Source organism: Asparagus officinalis, chromosome 3 (genome assembly GCF_001876935.1).
Source record: "Asparagus officinalis chromosome 3, Aspof.V1, whole genome shotgun sequence".
NCBI classification, from domain to species: domain Eukaryota; kingdom Viridiplantae; phylum Streptophyta; class Magnoliopsida; order Asparagales; family Asparagaceae; genus Asparagus; species Asparagus officinalis.
This window is the reverse complement of record NC_033796.1, coordinates 4490255-4504965: the sequence shown is the minus strand read 5'-3', so window position 1 is coordinate 4504965 and position 14711 is coordinate 4490255. Positions and strand designations below refer to the sequence as shown.

The 14711-nt window shown below is 37.1% G+C and overlaps 1 pseudogene; it reads left to right on the top strand.

The window, feature by feature from the left end:
* The window catches only part of LOC109832528, a 118035-nt pseudogene that overhangs the window by 13264 nt on the left and 90060 nt on the right, over positions 1-14711 (top strand).

Genomic DNA, 14711 nt, shown 5'->3' with positions numbered 1-14711 from the left:
AGGAAGAGAAAGGGAATTACCTGTAACAAACTCAGATTGTTGATTTGTCCTCGGTTCAGGATCATGGCTGTGCTGTAGTGTCAATTCATCTTTTCTTTTCCTATGATTCTTCTTCAAGTAAACAATCCCTTTCCAAGTTCGGTCACCTTCCTTGAATCTATTACTTGTTATTTTAGGAGAATTATCATGTTGTGGTATTAGAGTAGGTTGTCCCTTATTTTTTGTTTCTAAAGATTGTTTTTCAGAATTTTGGTTTTCAGATTGATTTTCAAATGTAGGCCTAGGCTCCGGAAAAACATCACCCATAGTGAGAGGAGTTTCGAAGAACGAATCTTGGCCATTTGCTATAGGTGCAAGGGTACTAGTTTCATAATCTTGTGAAAGAAACACATCATCTGAGAGAAAAACATCGCCAGAGTTAACAAATGAATCTTCCTTAAAAGTCTCCCCCTGAAGATGAATATCTCTAAAAAATGGTTGTTTTTCAAGAAATGTGACATCCATTGTGACAAATTTTTTTTTCGATATCGGATCAAAACATTTATAGCCTTTCTGAGTTGGTGAGTAACCAATGAAGACACATTTTATAGCTCTAGGCTCAAGCTTTCCAAGTTTTCTATGTTCATGAACAAAAGCTGTACAACCAAATATTTTTAGAGGTAGATCAGCAGAAAGCCTATTAGTTGGAAAACAATTTGAGAAAACTTGGAAAGGAGTTTGAAATTGTAAAACCTTGGAAGGCATTCTGTTTATTAAGTATGCAGCAATTAAAACAGCCTCTCCCCACAAATATTTAGGAACTTTAGTTGAAAAAAGTAAAGCACGAGCCACCTCCAACAAATGTTTATTTTTTCTTTCAGCAATACCATTCTGTTTGGGTGTATCGATACAAGAACTGTGATGGATTATTCCTTTTTCAAGAATTTTTTTTCCAAGATCATGTTAAAATACTCTTTTTCATTATCACTTCTGAAAACTTGTATATTAGTCTGAAATTGAGTCTGCACCATATTGTAAAATTTTTTAAAAACCTGTTCGGCCTCTGATTTTTTCTTTCAATAAATACACCCAGCAAAGTCGAGTATGATCATTTGTAAATGTGATGAACCATCTCTTGTTAGAAAGTGTATTTATCTTATTAGGACCCCAAACATCACTGTGAATAATAGTGAAAGGTTTTGATGGTTTATATGGTTGTGAAGGCAAAAAAGTACGGTGGTGTTTTGCAAATTCACAAATTTCACAATGAAACAAAGATGGATCTTTATTGCCAAACAACTTAGGAAACAAATGTTTTAAATATTTAAAACTTGGGTGACCTAATCTAAAATGCCATAACATAATATTATTATTAGAAATAGAAATAGATTCAAAGCAGGAACTTATTGGTTGAGATTGTCGTCTTGATTCAGATCCATCATCAAAGAAGTAGAGTCCTCCACTCTGTTTAGCACTGCCAATCATCCTCCCCGAAGTCAAATCCAGGAACACACAATGAGTTGGGAAAAAATTAGTTTGGCAATTTTGATCATGAGCTAGCTTACTAACTGACAAAAGATTACAAGAAAGTCTAGGAACATGAAGAACATCTTGAAGAGTGAGTGATGGAGACACTACAACAGAACCTTTTCCTGCAATGGCTGAAAGAGAGCCATCTGCAATCTTAATTTTCTGGTTACCTGCACAAGGACTATATGAAGAAAAAAGGTTTGACAACCCTGTCATATGATCGGTTGCACCTGAATCGATGATCCAGGTGCGATCGAAGTTGACACTAATGAGAGCTGCTTTAAAGTAATCACCTTTTTGAGCTAATGAACAAGAAGGAATTTTCTGAGACTCGAGAAGTTTGTATAGTTGGTCTATCTGTTCCTTGTTGAACGGAAATGAACTTGAAGAAGACTGCTGCTCTTGATTTGAGACACTAGCCTGAAGAGCACGCCCCTCTCCACCATACTTCTTCTTCCAGTTTTGAGGCTTGCCATGAATTTTCCAACATGTTTCTCGCGTGTGCCATGGGCGTTTGCAGTGGTCGCACCACGGCCGCTCTGATCGCTTACCATCCTTCTTCGCTTCCTCCTGAAAATCCCGAGTTACAAGGGCAGAACTTTCTACTTCCGAGTTAGTAGTAATAGGAACAGATTTGTTAAGCATCACATTCTGCCGTGCTTCTTCTCTCCGAACTTCTGAGAAGGCCTCACGAATTGTTGATAGAGGAGTTTTCCCTAAAATTCGACCCCGCACCTCATCTAACTCCTTGTTAAGTCCTGCCAGGAACATGAAGACACGATCATTCTCCTGTCGTTGCATAAACCGGACACTATCATTTGCGCACTCCCATATATCATCATAACAGAGATCCAACTCCTGCCACAGGATCATCAACTCGTTGTAGTAGGAGGTTACATCTCGGTCACCTTGTTTCGCATGCCAAAGTTTGGATTTTAAACCAAAAATCTGCGAAGAATTCTCTAGGTCAGAATATGTATCCCTGACTGCCTCCCAAACATCTTTAGCCGTTGGCAGGAACATGAAGGGCTTGCCAATTGAGGGTTCCATTGAATTCACCAACCACGCAATAATCAAAGAATTTTCTGATCTCCAAGTCTTGAGAGTCGGATCTTCATCTGCAGGTTTTTTCACTTCTCCTGTCAGATATCCACGCTTCCCTTTACCTTCCAATATCAAATGAACGGTTTGCGACCATTCCGTGTAATTTTTTCCATTTAGACGGTGGATATTCACTTGGAGCGAATTAGAGTGCCCCTCCAAACCATTGAACGAGATGAAGGAGTTCAGATTTGAACTCACGGTGCTTTCCCTTGACACCGTTAAGTCCTTGTTGGTCGCACCAGTCAAAGCCGTCTTCCACTGATTTTGGTTCGCCATAGATAATCCAGAGATCAGATGCACTGTTCACGAGGCGACACTGTTCACACAGTGGTACTGTTCATACAGGAAGTTACCCGCTCTGATACCATGAAAGAAAAGATAGAGAGAGGAAAACACTCTTTTTTATTGTATATCTTAATATGAATTACATCAGTGTTTAAATAGGACAGGGCATAAGACAAGGTTCCTAAAATTAAGGAACAGAAAATAGTAACAAAGAGGAAAAACAAGGAAACAACTAAAAATAGAAATATCCTATTAATTCAAATTCAAATTTCCTAATTCTATGAAATCAGATTTCCTAACTTTCCTACAGTTTATTTTGTAGAGGAGTGATTGGAGGAGTAGAAAGGTATCCTTGCAAAGTTTCATTAGCGAGTGCAATTATGCATGAGTCAATTTCACAGTCAAAATAGAAAGAAGTCGCGATTATCCAAAGAAAAATTCACCTTCGCCCTTTGGTTTGCCTCCTCTTCTTTAAATCTCATTTAATTCCATTTTGTTAGGGTTATTTATTGTATGTTGTTGATTTTCCAAACGAGAGATGAGGAGTAGACAGATTCTTGCAAACAATCACGATCCATCGTATTTATGTGCGGGCTCAATCTCGCATTCAAGGAAGAAGATGAAATCATTCAGAGAAGATTCATCTTTGGTTTTCCTTCCCTTCTTTAAATCTTATTTAATTTCATTTTGTTAGGGTTATTTATTGTTTGTTGATTTTGTAGAGGAGAGATTTGAGGATTCGAAAGATATCGTTGCTAAGTATGATGATTGAATGTCTGTGAGTATACCAGTTCCTGCTCAATTTGCACTTTTAATTGAATAGATGAATTGAGTTAATTGTTTCCTGTTGATGTAATGACTAATGAAGCATTCACCTATATCTCAATGATCTGATTTCTGAAAGATTTAATTATGTTTGCTGGATGATCATATATCATGCATGCCAAATTGCATAATGGAAGAAAAGAAGAAATAAGAGAGGTTTCTCTTTGGTTCCGCTAGGACCTACCCATGTATGCGCATCTGGCATCCTCTAAAACCATACAGTAGTTTTACCATCAGAAAAGAACATGTTTACTACAAAGGCTGTCTTAGCTGGGAAGCCTGGGATGAAGCATATTCCTGTAGTTGTTGCAAAAATAATTGATGACCCTGGACTTTAATGAAGCATTTTTTTAAGAAAAAAGGGATGGGATTCTAAATTAAAACCCCAGCCATCCAAAAAAATATCAAGAACATAAACATCATATCGATTCAGTCTTTCACCTTCCTAATTTCTCCACTCCTCGAATTTCTCTCCATTTTTACAACTTTTTTACAATCTTCGAGCTAGTTCCCGTTCAAACTGCGTCATCTTCAACAAAACCCTAGAAAAGATGGAAACTTGGCGCATTCGAGTCTATCATTTGAAGTTATCTTCATTGCCAGGTGATGCATAAGCCATTGTCCTCTATTAAGGTTCTCACACTTGTGAAGCTGGGTACGCTGGTGAAGACGCTCATGAAACCCGGGTTTGCTTCGGTGAGTGTGTTTAAATTTGCTGCATAAAACAGTAAATATATCGAAGTTGTAGGACTAATCTCTGAAAAGCTGAAGCATGATTTTTACTGATTAAAACTTTGAAGCATGATTTTTACTGATTAAAACTTTGTATCCCCTTTCACCCATTGTTTCTTCTTCCCTTGCGTTTTAGTTTTCCTTACTTACGGTTATTGTCCCGATCTGCAACTCTTCATGCATTTTCCTGTTTGCTATATATACTGACCTTATGTAGGTGAACATGCTAAGTGAGGTAACCTAAAGCTACAATTTATTCAATTTTGTGTTACAACTTGTTTCTATGATCTCTCGTGCTTGATCTCATTTGGCATTTTTGTGAACAGATGTAGATTTGACAACTTATTACATGGGTTTATTGTTTGTTGCTGATTTTGCAGAGGAGAGCTTAAGATCCTTGCAAAGTATCATTATTGAGTGCAATTACACGCAGTCTCAACGTTGCATTCAAAGAAGAAGAAGAAAAAGATATCATTCACTTTTTGGTTTGCCGCTTCTTCTTTACATCTCATCTGATTCCAATTTGTTACAGTTATTTATTGTTTGTTGTTGATTTTGTAGATGAGTGATTTGAGAAGTAGAAAGGCATCGTTGCAAAGTTTCATTATCGAGTGGAATTATGCATTGATCTTGAGAGGAGAGATTTGAGGAGTCGAAAGATATCCTTGCAAAGCATCATGATCGAGTGCCTGTAAGTATACTGATTCCAGCTCAGTTTGATTCCATCACTTTGATGAAGCATAATTCTACAACTGCTGCATCACTGGAAATAATTGCTAACTAACCTATCTGTAAGCTAAAAATTGAATGATATATGTTTCTATGTAAAAAAGTTTGTTGTCCATTGATAGAGAGCACTCCTTATTCACATGTAAAATCAGCTTAATCTTATGCTGCTTATATTGGTTCTCTTGTTGGAAATTGTTGAAAACTACTCTATAGATTGAAAATTATTTTCTTGCGGGTCCTCATATGTGGTGATCAGCAGGGTAATCTAAGCATGTGTGCTTTGTCAGATGGTCTTAAAGTTGATAAGTCAAGTAAGATAGAGGAGAATTTTCCTTTATTCAGTCAATTTAAAGGGGCCCATGGGATTTCTTGTAATACCAGTGTTCTGATTACTACATTGAATCTATATGAATGCGCACGGTAATGACTGTATGTTTAATTTAACACCATATAAGTCCTGCAACACACCACTTATTTTATCTCTCTCTTTTAGACTGGTGGCAATGGATGCATTTGCAGCACACCACCTATTCTCTCTCTTTTGTGTTTACTGGAACGAAGCAAGTGCAAGAGTTGAGCACCAGAACTGTTCTTATCTTGGAGATGTTTCTGAACACTGGCACTGTTTTGCATTGTATGTAACTGTCGCTTCTTCATCCCTTCTCTTTTAGGAAAGTTGCATCACATATAATTTGTCACTGTTGTGCAGGATGGAAACTACAAGTATAGAATGCTTCATCAGTTTTTTGAGAGAATGAATTAGTTTTTCATGTCTGGTTACTATATATATGTGTGGTTAGCTTTACTTCCCTTTTCAATTCTTTAAACATTCTTTAGAAAAATGTCCAGGCTTGCCGTAAATAAAACAGGATCCCCTTTTCTTCTGAAAATTCTTTTTTTTTGGTCAATGAAAATTTTATTCATATCCCAAATGAGAAATATGTACACATCAAGAATACTCAGTACTATGGACTGAGATTTACAAAAAAATTACATGTATATGAAGAATAGAACTTCATATTAACATGAAAAGCTCTCTGTCACTGTTAGAGGAGTGCAGACTATTCAATAGTATGGTTGAGACATCATATTTGATTTCCTTCACTATCTGATCAGCATCCTTGAATTTTTGTGAGAAGATCCGTTCATTTCTTTCCCTCCAAATGTGGTAAATAGAAGCTGTAAAAACCAGTCTTTTAAGCTTTTGCTTATATCCTCTTCCTCTCAAACTTGCAAACCAATTAACTAGATGAGACCAATTAGTAGACTTCCATCCAAAGCCTGTCCATTCCATGATTTTATCCCAGATGTAGCCAGAGAAGGAACACTCAAAGAACAGGTGATCCCTAGACTCCAAGCTTAAACCCATACATAAACTGCAATTGTTGTTATCTGTAATTCCTCTTTGCAGTAATTTGTCTTGGGTCAATAGCCTATTTTGCATAGCTAACCAGCTAATAAAGGCATGTTTAGGGATGTTTAGACTCCCCCAAACAGTTTTACACCATGAAACCTGTTGAGATGTAGGAAGAAGCCCTGCATACAAAGCTGAAATTCTGAGTTTGGAGCTCCTGTGGCAAGAATGAATGAAGTCTTTTAACCTGTCAGCTCCTCCAAAAAGAATCAATGCTTTATCCTTGACTTTAACCATTTGTTTCCACATCCAAGAATCTCCTGTTTTAGCTTTTACTTGCCATATATCACTATTCTTGAGATAATTTCCATGGATCCATTTGATCCACAAAGATTCCTTGTTAACATGTATAGACCAAATGTTCTTCAGTGCACTTGCAAAATTCCAGTAATAAGCCGAGAATACTCCCAATCCTCCTTGCATTTTCCCAGTACAAACTTTTTTCCAAGAAACCAGAGCTTTCCTAGAAGAATCCCACAAGAATCTCCTGCACATTTCATCTATCTTATGAAGAACACTGGTAGGAAGGACATAGCTTGATGTCCAGTAAATCTGTATACCAAGAATCACACTTTTGATAACTTGTAACCTCCCTGCATAGGATAAATTTTTATGGTTTTTCCAGCTTTGCAACTGTCCTGAGATTTTATCAAAAAGTGCATTGCAATCCATGTGTGACAATCTCTTGGATATGAGTGGAACTCCAAGGTATTTAAATGGCATTTTACCTTCAGCAAACCCCAGAATGTTGGCTATGGATTCTTTGACATTGTCTTCAACCCCTCCATATAGAATAGAACATTTTTCAGGATTAGCTTCTAACCCTGAAATCTCACCAAAGGATTTGAGGCACTGATATAACTTGTGCACAGAGTATGTATCACCTTTAGAGAAAAGTAACAAATCATCCGCAAAAATGAGATGGGTGATCTTCAGATTTTTACATTTAGGATGGAATTTAAAAGCTTTATCATCTCTTAAAGATGTCAAGCTTCTTGATAAATATTCCATACCTAAAATGAAAAGATAAGGGGATAGAGGATCTCCCTGTCTCAACCCTCGTTCACCTTTGAAATAGCCTTGCAAAGAACCATTGAGAGATATTGAAAACTCTGGGGTAGTTATACAGGACATAATCCATCTTAGCATGTCAGCTGGGAATCCCAAGCCTGCAAGCATTTTTTCAAGAAAGCTCCAACTTATTGTATCAAAGGCCTTCCTTATGTCAATATTTAGCATGACCCTTGATGATATTTTCCTCCTGCTGTAGTTTTTAACCAGTTCATGTGCTAACATTATGTTGCTAGAGATCCCTTGATGATATTTTCCTCCTGCTGTAGTTTTTAACCAGTTCATGTGCTAACATTATGTTGCTAGAGACTTGTCTTCCCTGTACAAAAGCACTCTGAGCCTCATTGACAATGTATCCCATGACAGGTTTAATTCTGTTTGCCAGGATCTTTGTTATGAATTTATACAAGCAGTTACAACAAGAGATTGGCCTGAAGTCTGCTGGAGTTTTGGGACACTGGACTTTAGGGATAAGAGAAATTGAGGTAGAGTTTACAGCTCCCAACAATTTACCAGTCCTGAAAAATTCCTTGATAGCTAAGGTAACCTCATCCCCAATTATAGGCCAGGCAGTCTTAAAGAAAGACATACTGTATCCATCAGGCCCTGGGGCTTTATCCTCAGGTATTGAAAAAACAGCTGCTTTTATTTCAACCTTTGAAACAGGTTTCAACAGTTCATTGATTTGTGCATCATTCAGACATGGACCTGATTTGATAATGTTGATGTCAGGAGGGAGAGTGTTAATTGCCTTGCCCATCAGATTTTTATAATATGATGTAAGCTCCTGCACAATACCTTCATCATCAGTAATTTTATCTCCTTTGCTATTGCAGAGAGCCAAAATTCTGTTATTATGTCTTTTATACTTAGCTATAGAATGAAACAGCTTAGAACTTCTATCACCATGCACATTCCAACTAATCCTGGCCTTCTGCTTATAAAAAGACAGTTCACAATCAAGGAGCTTGTTGTATGTGAGGATTCATTTTTTCTCATGAGCAATAAAATCAGAATTGAGAGGATCAGAGTGTAGAATTCTCTGAGCATCTTCTAAAGCAAATTTTGCTCTTTGCACTTGCTCACTAATGTTGTGAAAATGTTTCTTGTTCAGTTCTATTAACTCCTTCAGCATTTTGAGCTTTGCATAAACTGAGTACATAGTATAGCCTTGAACAGGAGTGTGCCAGATTTTTGAAACAGTGGGTATGTAGTTTTCATGCTTGGTCCACATTTTGAAGAATTTGAAAGGCTTCTTTCCCTGTTTCAAGTCATCATAAACCGAGACAATGGCTGGAGAATGATCAGATAAATTGGGGAGCATGAATTCCACATGACTAGAAATGCATTCATCAATCCATGCATCATTTATCAAAGCCCTGTCCAACCTACACCAGATCCTTGAATTTGCATCTTGTTTGTTATTCCAAGTATAAAAACATCCCTGAGTTTTTAAGTGCCTGAGATTGCAATCCTCAATAAAATTCTTGAAATCTTTTGTATCAGCCTCTGTTAGATTTATACCACCAAGCTTTTCTTCATTGCTCAGTAAGCAATTATAATCTCCACATATTATCCAGGGAACATTCCTAATATTTTGGGATATCTGTTTAAGATCTTCCCATAGCTCTTTTCTAGCTTCCTGTCTGTTAAAACCATAGACTGTTGAAACAATGCAGCTAAGTCTACCATCCAATGATTTCATATAGCATGTAATATGCTGATCTGAATTTTTGATCACCTGAATGTCAAAAAAATTCTGATCCCAAAGGATAAGAATTCTAGCTTTCTCAGATCCTCTTACAGTTGACAACCATTTCCAATTTTTTGCAATCTTTTTTGCAGTAGCATCCAGTAATGATTCCTTAATTTTGGTTTCAATTAGAGCTATGAATGACAGATGATACTGTGAAATATGGTTTCTCACCATCTGCTGTTTAGGGGACTTGTTTAATCCTCTCACATTCCAAAAAGATAAGTTCATGTGAAAGAACCTCCCCCCTATCAATTGTACAGGGGTCATCTGCAATCTTTCCTCCAGTTGAATTTCCTGGAGAATACCTCTTTGCCTTATTCCCTTGAACAAGAAACCAGCAATCCCTATCTGTGATCAGTTTGTCACTCATGACATGCACAGAGTTTTCATTTCCCAGTATTTGACCATCCAGCAAAATTTCCTTGCCTTTTAACACCTGAGAATGATTGGTCTGCCTATTAACTCCATTTCTCAATTCCCCTTGTGATACACCAATTCCTTGCATAGACTCCCTCTGCTGCCCAGAAACATGCACAGGAGGAGAAACATGCACAGATGGCATATGAACCTGAACAGGAGATATCTCAGTGGAAACAGGTGCAGGCATAGTAGGTGTATGCACAAGTACGGGAGAAACATGAGGAGGTACATGTATAGATGAAACATGCACAGAAGATTGCACATGATCAACTTTCTGTTTTGGCCTCCATCTCTGTACTTTCACCTGTTTTTTGCAAAAATTAGTTTCATGACCCACAATTTTACAATTTTCACACCATCTTGGCTTGAATTCATAAAACACCTTCTGTGTTATTTTTTCCCCATTTGGTCCCTGGATATGAATCTCATCAGGAAGCGAGGAAGCGAGGAGGGTAAAGTAACTTCAACCAACACTCTAGCATATGCTAGTCTTTGTCTATTTGCTGTAGGAAGCGAGGAGGGTAAAGTAACTTCAACCAACACTCTAGCATATGCTAGTCTTTGTCTATTTGCTGTCAACTTATCAGTGGTAATTGGCTTACCTATAAGACTGGCTATTTTGCTGATACTTCTTTCATTCCACAAGTTAAGCCGTAAACCTGGCAAGTGTATCCACACAGGGTAGACACTATCCTTTCTTTTCTCAAGTTCATCATCAATAGACCAAGATTTCAAGAGAAGAGGTCTAGAGCCCAGAAACCAAGGACCATTCTCCAGAATTATACTCATGTCTTCCAGATTTTTGAACTTGAAAAGAAAGAGTCCAGGTTTTAGAAGACAGATTTCTGGTAGTGCTAAGCTTCCCCATATTTTCTTCACGTAAGTCTCCATAGCCTTATATTTGATATTTAGACCCAAGACTTGTCCAATAAGAGAAAACTTCCATATGGAACCACCTTCATTCCACTCATCCTCATCAAAAGTTACTGAATCATTGATATCAGGTTGAATATAGTTCAGATTAAAACCATTTCCAGGTTTTCTGTTATCTTTAAAAAAGCTCACCCAGCTTTTCCTATTATTTTCAGGGTCTGAAACAGACACTTCCTTTGATTCTTCATTAGATTCCACAATCAATGGTGAATCATTTGCCCCCTTGCCATTTGATGTGACAAGAGGCGGAAATTCATTTTCTCCTCCAAGAAGACCAGAATCATCATTAATTTGAGATGAGATCTCAATTGGATCAGCAATGTTTCCATTTGAAGAAATCAAATTCAGAGGAGACATTGCTATGCGTTTTCAATGATGAAATAGTTGAAGCAAATTCCAAATCAAGATCATCCGCCCAAGAATTACGAGATGAATTACCAGAAATCAAGGACTTACAGAGATTTCTTGATTGAAGACCTTTTTGTTCAAGAATCCTTTGAGATTGCTGCTGAGGATCCATCAAGAACTTATTTGAATTGAGAATATCCTTCATCAACAGCTTCTTCTTTTCTCCCTTTGGACCCGTTGACTTCATCACCTCAAGCTCAAGATCTCCATCATCTTCAGCAAAATTCGTATCAGAATGATCACCAGATGAAAGTAAATCAGAACTAGCATCTCTCGATCCTAGATTAAGGATCTTCAAACCACCATTTCTCTTTTTTCTTGCCATTTTCTCGGCGGGGGCGCAGGTTAACAGGATCGCCTGTTAACATGCACCATGAGAAAGAACCGCCAAAAAACCTTCGCGTACGTTTGCAATTGACAATGTCTATCAGCATTTTTGATTACTTATTTGATTGTGCCCCAAATGAAGAAGTTTTGCTTTCTCTGGATTCTGGATGCAGCTACTGAGGCTTTGACATGGGTAGGTAGGGAGCACATGGCCGAACCTGCTGTCAGGTCTATATGCTTTGCATCGAAGACACGCAGACTTACTGCATGTCAAAGTTGCAGGTCTAACCATGATTTCGTCAACAAAAAAAAGTGAGGATTTATTACTTATCTCTGTTCGGCCCAAGCAAGTTTTGACGTCTTGGATTCTAAAATATACAAGTACACAAAATAAAAGTTTGCATCAAAATGGTTCAAATACATATTTGAACACATATCTAGTCTTAGTACATTGATGTACTTCCAGTGGCTCTCAAGTCTCAGCTAATATGCCACCTAAGCTTCCTAGTGTTCATTCGAAAGGGAAAGGAGAACTGGAAGCTACTGAAAATGGAAATTGTTCAACCATGAAATTTCCCTGCCTCAGAGAAGAAACTGAATCCCAATCAGACCTTATGGATTGGCAAGACAATGACTGGAGATAAAATGGCAGTTACTGCATTTCTTGTGAAACATGCTGATGACACGTAATGAGATGTCTATTTGCTATCTAGGTGCATATATGTCAGCTATGCTAAATGTGTTGTATTGTGTAATGGATTTATCTGCAAAAGTTAGTCACTCTCTTTTCCTTGAATACCAGGTTAAATGTTTGTTTTATAGTGGTTGCTTTTTCAGATGCTACTCTTATGCTTCGGTGCTTCCGTTACCTTTCTGGCTGTGGTATGTCATATTCCTCGAGCAATCTATTTCTTTTTCATGTTTGGGTTTGTCAGATAATCACTTGATGTGGAATATATTTATTTTTCATTCTCCACTATATCTTTTCTCCAGGATTGAGATTGCTGCATTGGTTACAAAAACATCTCCAGTCGTAGCTCTGCAGCATTTGGTCATTCTTAGCTTTGTTCAGGCTAAAGGTAAGCACTTCATTATCCAGTATGTTTTTAGTTATAGTTTGCAGAGCTTAAAACAAATTTCCAGAATTGTGCATGCAAATTAAGCAACTTAAGCTATTTAAATTCTTCGATTTTTGTTCAACATAAGCCTCTAGTTGTTGGTTCATGTGAGTTTTTTACTTCAAATCAGCCGGAAGATGAAGCAAGATGTGGCATAAAGGAACTAGTTTTCATATTTACTGAGAAGAGTGTGGTGTGTGGGAGTATTATATGCAAGAAATGAAGTTAAAATGACAATCAATTATAACTCGGGCCAATAAATTTTGGACATCTTGCAGATATTAACTGCCAATATGTTTTAGTTTCCCTCCTCATTCTCCAAAGACTCTGGTAAGTGACAATCGCTCCAAGTTGCAGCTCCAATTCCAGGATTGATTTGTTGAACTTATTTTTTTCATTTTACCCAAATTCATTGCATGAAAAGTTTTTGTACCCTCTCTTGCGTGCATATTAATTTTTTTATGTCATATCCATTGCATATTGTTTCTTGTCTGCACCGTCTCCTTATTTTGCAATTTAACAATCAATGAAAGCTTTTCCTGAGTAAGACGCCCCCCTTTTATCATTATCGAAGACTACACGGACTGATATTCCAGAAGAATAAACATGTCTTGGTGAACTAAGCAAATATAAATCAGGTTCTCAAATACAAAACTATCTAGAGAATATTTGCTGTCGTTCAGTAATGGAATGGGCCCATATTTTGGGAAGAATAATGATCATTAATTTCAAATAAATTCACCTTAATTCTTGTTATTCATTTCTGTCTAAATTTACTTCAACCTATGTAATGCTAGGTGTGTTATTAGGGCCTTTTCAACACTGTAATTGAAGCTGCAAGGTAGTTATATTTGCTCTCCTGTATCAATTATAAATTTGCTAACGCTGAGTTCTCTGAAGTATCTCATGTGACATTTTCAGAGCTTATGATAAAGCAGCAATCAAATGTAATGGAAAAGATGCAGGGACCAATTTAGATTTGAGCGTTTATGCATATGAGCTTAATTGTAACTGTGTACATTCACTAAGAACTGTATGCTTCAATCTCGTTCTTATGAGTGAATGTGTCAGTTTCTGGGCTAATGCATCATTCACTAAGAACTGTATGCTTCAATCTCGTTCTTATGAGTGAATGTGTCAGTTTCTGGGCTAATGCATCTAATAACACTGATCATACTCTGGATCTTTGCTTGGGAAGTTCAGGAATGAAAGGGTGAAATCTAGACCAGATTGATGAAAAAAGCTCAATCATAATGGATTAAAGAATGCCTGTGGTTTTTTAGACTGATTGGATAACTAGCAAACTGTGATATGCTTCCTTGTGATAGTTCAGATCACAAGCTCAAGTTGCTGGAAGAAGATAGCAGAGTGGATTTTCCTAATACTTGTGAAATTCAAGGGCATAACATGAAAGGTTTTCTCTCAATGCTGAACAATTCATCATATAGATATCCACAGTTCAATCCATCTTAATATCACCAGGTGAGTGTACCTTTAATGCGCAAAATATAAAACATGACGTCTAATTATCCTATGAGCCTCTGATATTGATGTTGCTTTCTGCAGTCCTTATCCTGTCATGTTGCCAGTCCAATATTATTGTACATAACCTTGTTTCCTAAAGATGTTATGTGGAGTGCTTTTCCAATAGTTTAGCATTTTCTTAAAAGATCATAATTTGGTAGCTAATTACAGTAACCTAAATACTTCATTGCCTTTGTCCATGTTTATTGGTTTAGTCCATTATATATTGGCTGCTTCTCGTAACTATCACAGATTCACAATTTGACCTGCTACTGCTGGAACCGATGCATCAGAAGGATACCTTTAGGCAATCTTCTTACGATTAGATACCTCTGGTCATAATTTTTTTATGACTGCAGTTTGCATTTCATTCTTTAGTTTTTCTATCTTCTTACAGAAAAAAACCTATCGTTCCTCGTTAAGAAATCCAACTTGACCAATATCTCTTGTTTTCCCTCTTCAAAACTTGCTGATTGTGTTTCTTTCTCATATACATTCAAGCTACATATAATTTATCATACACTGCAACCATTGTGCTATGCAATCTTTTATTTCT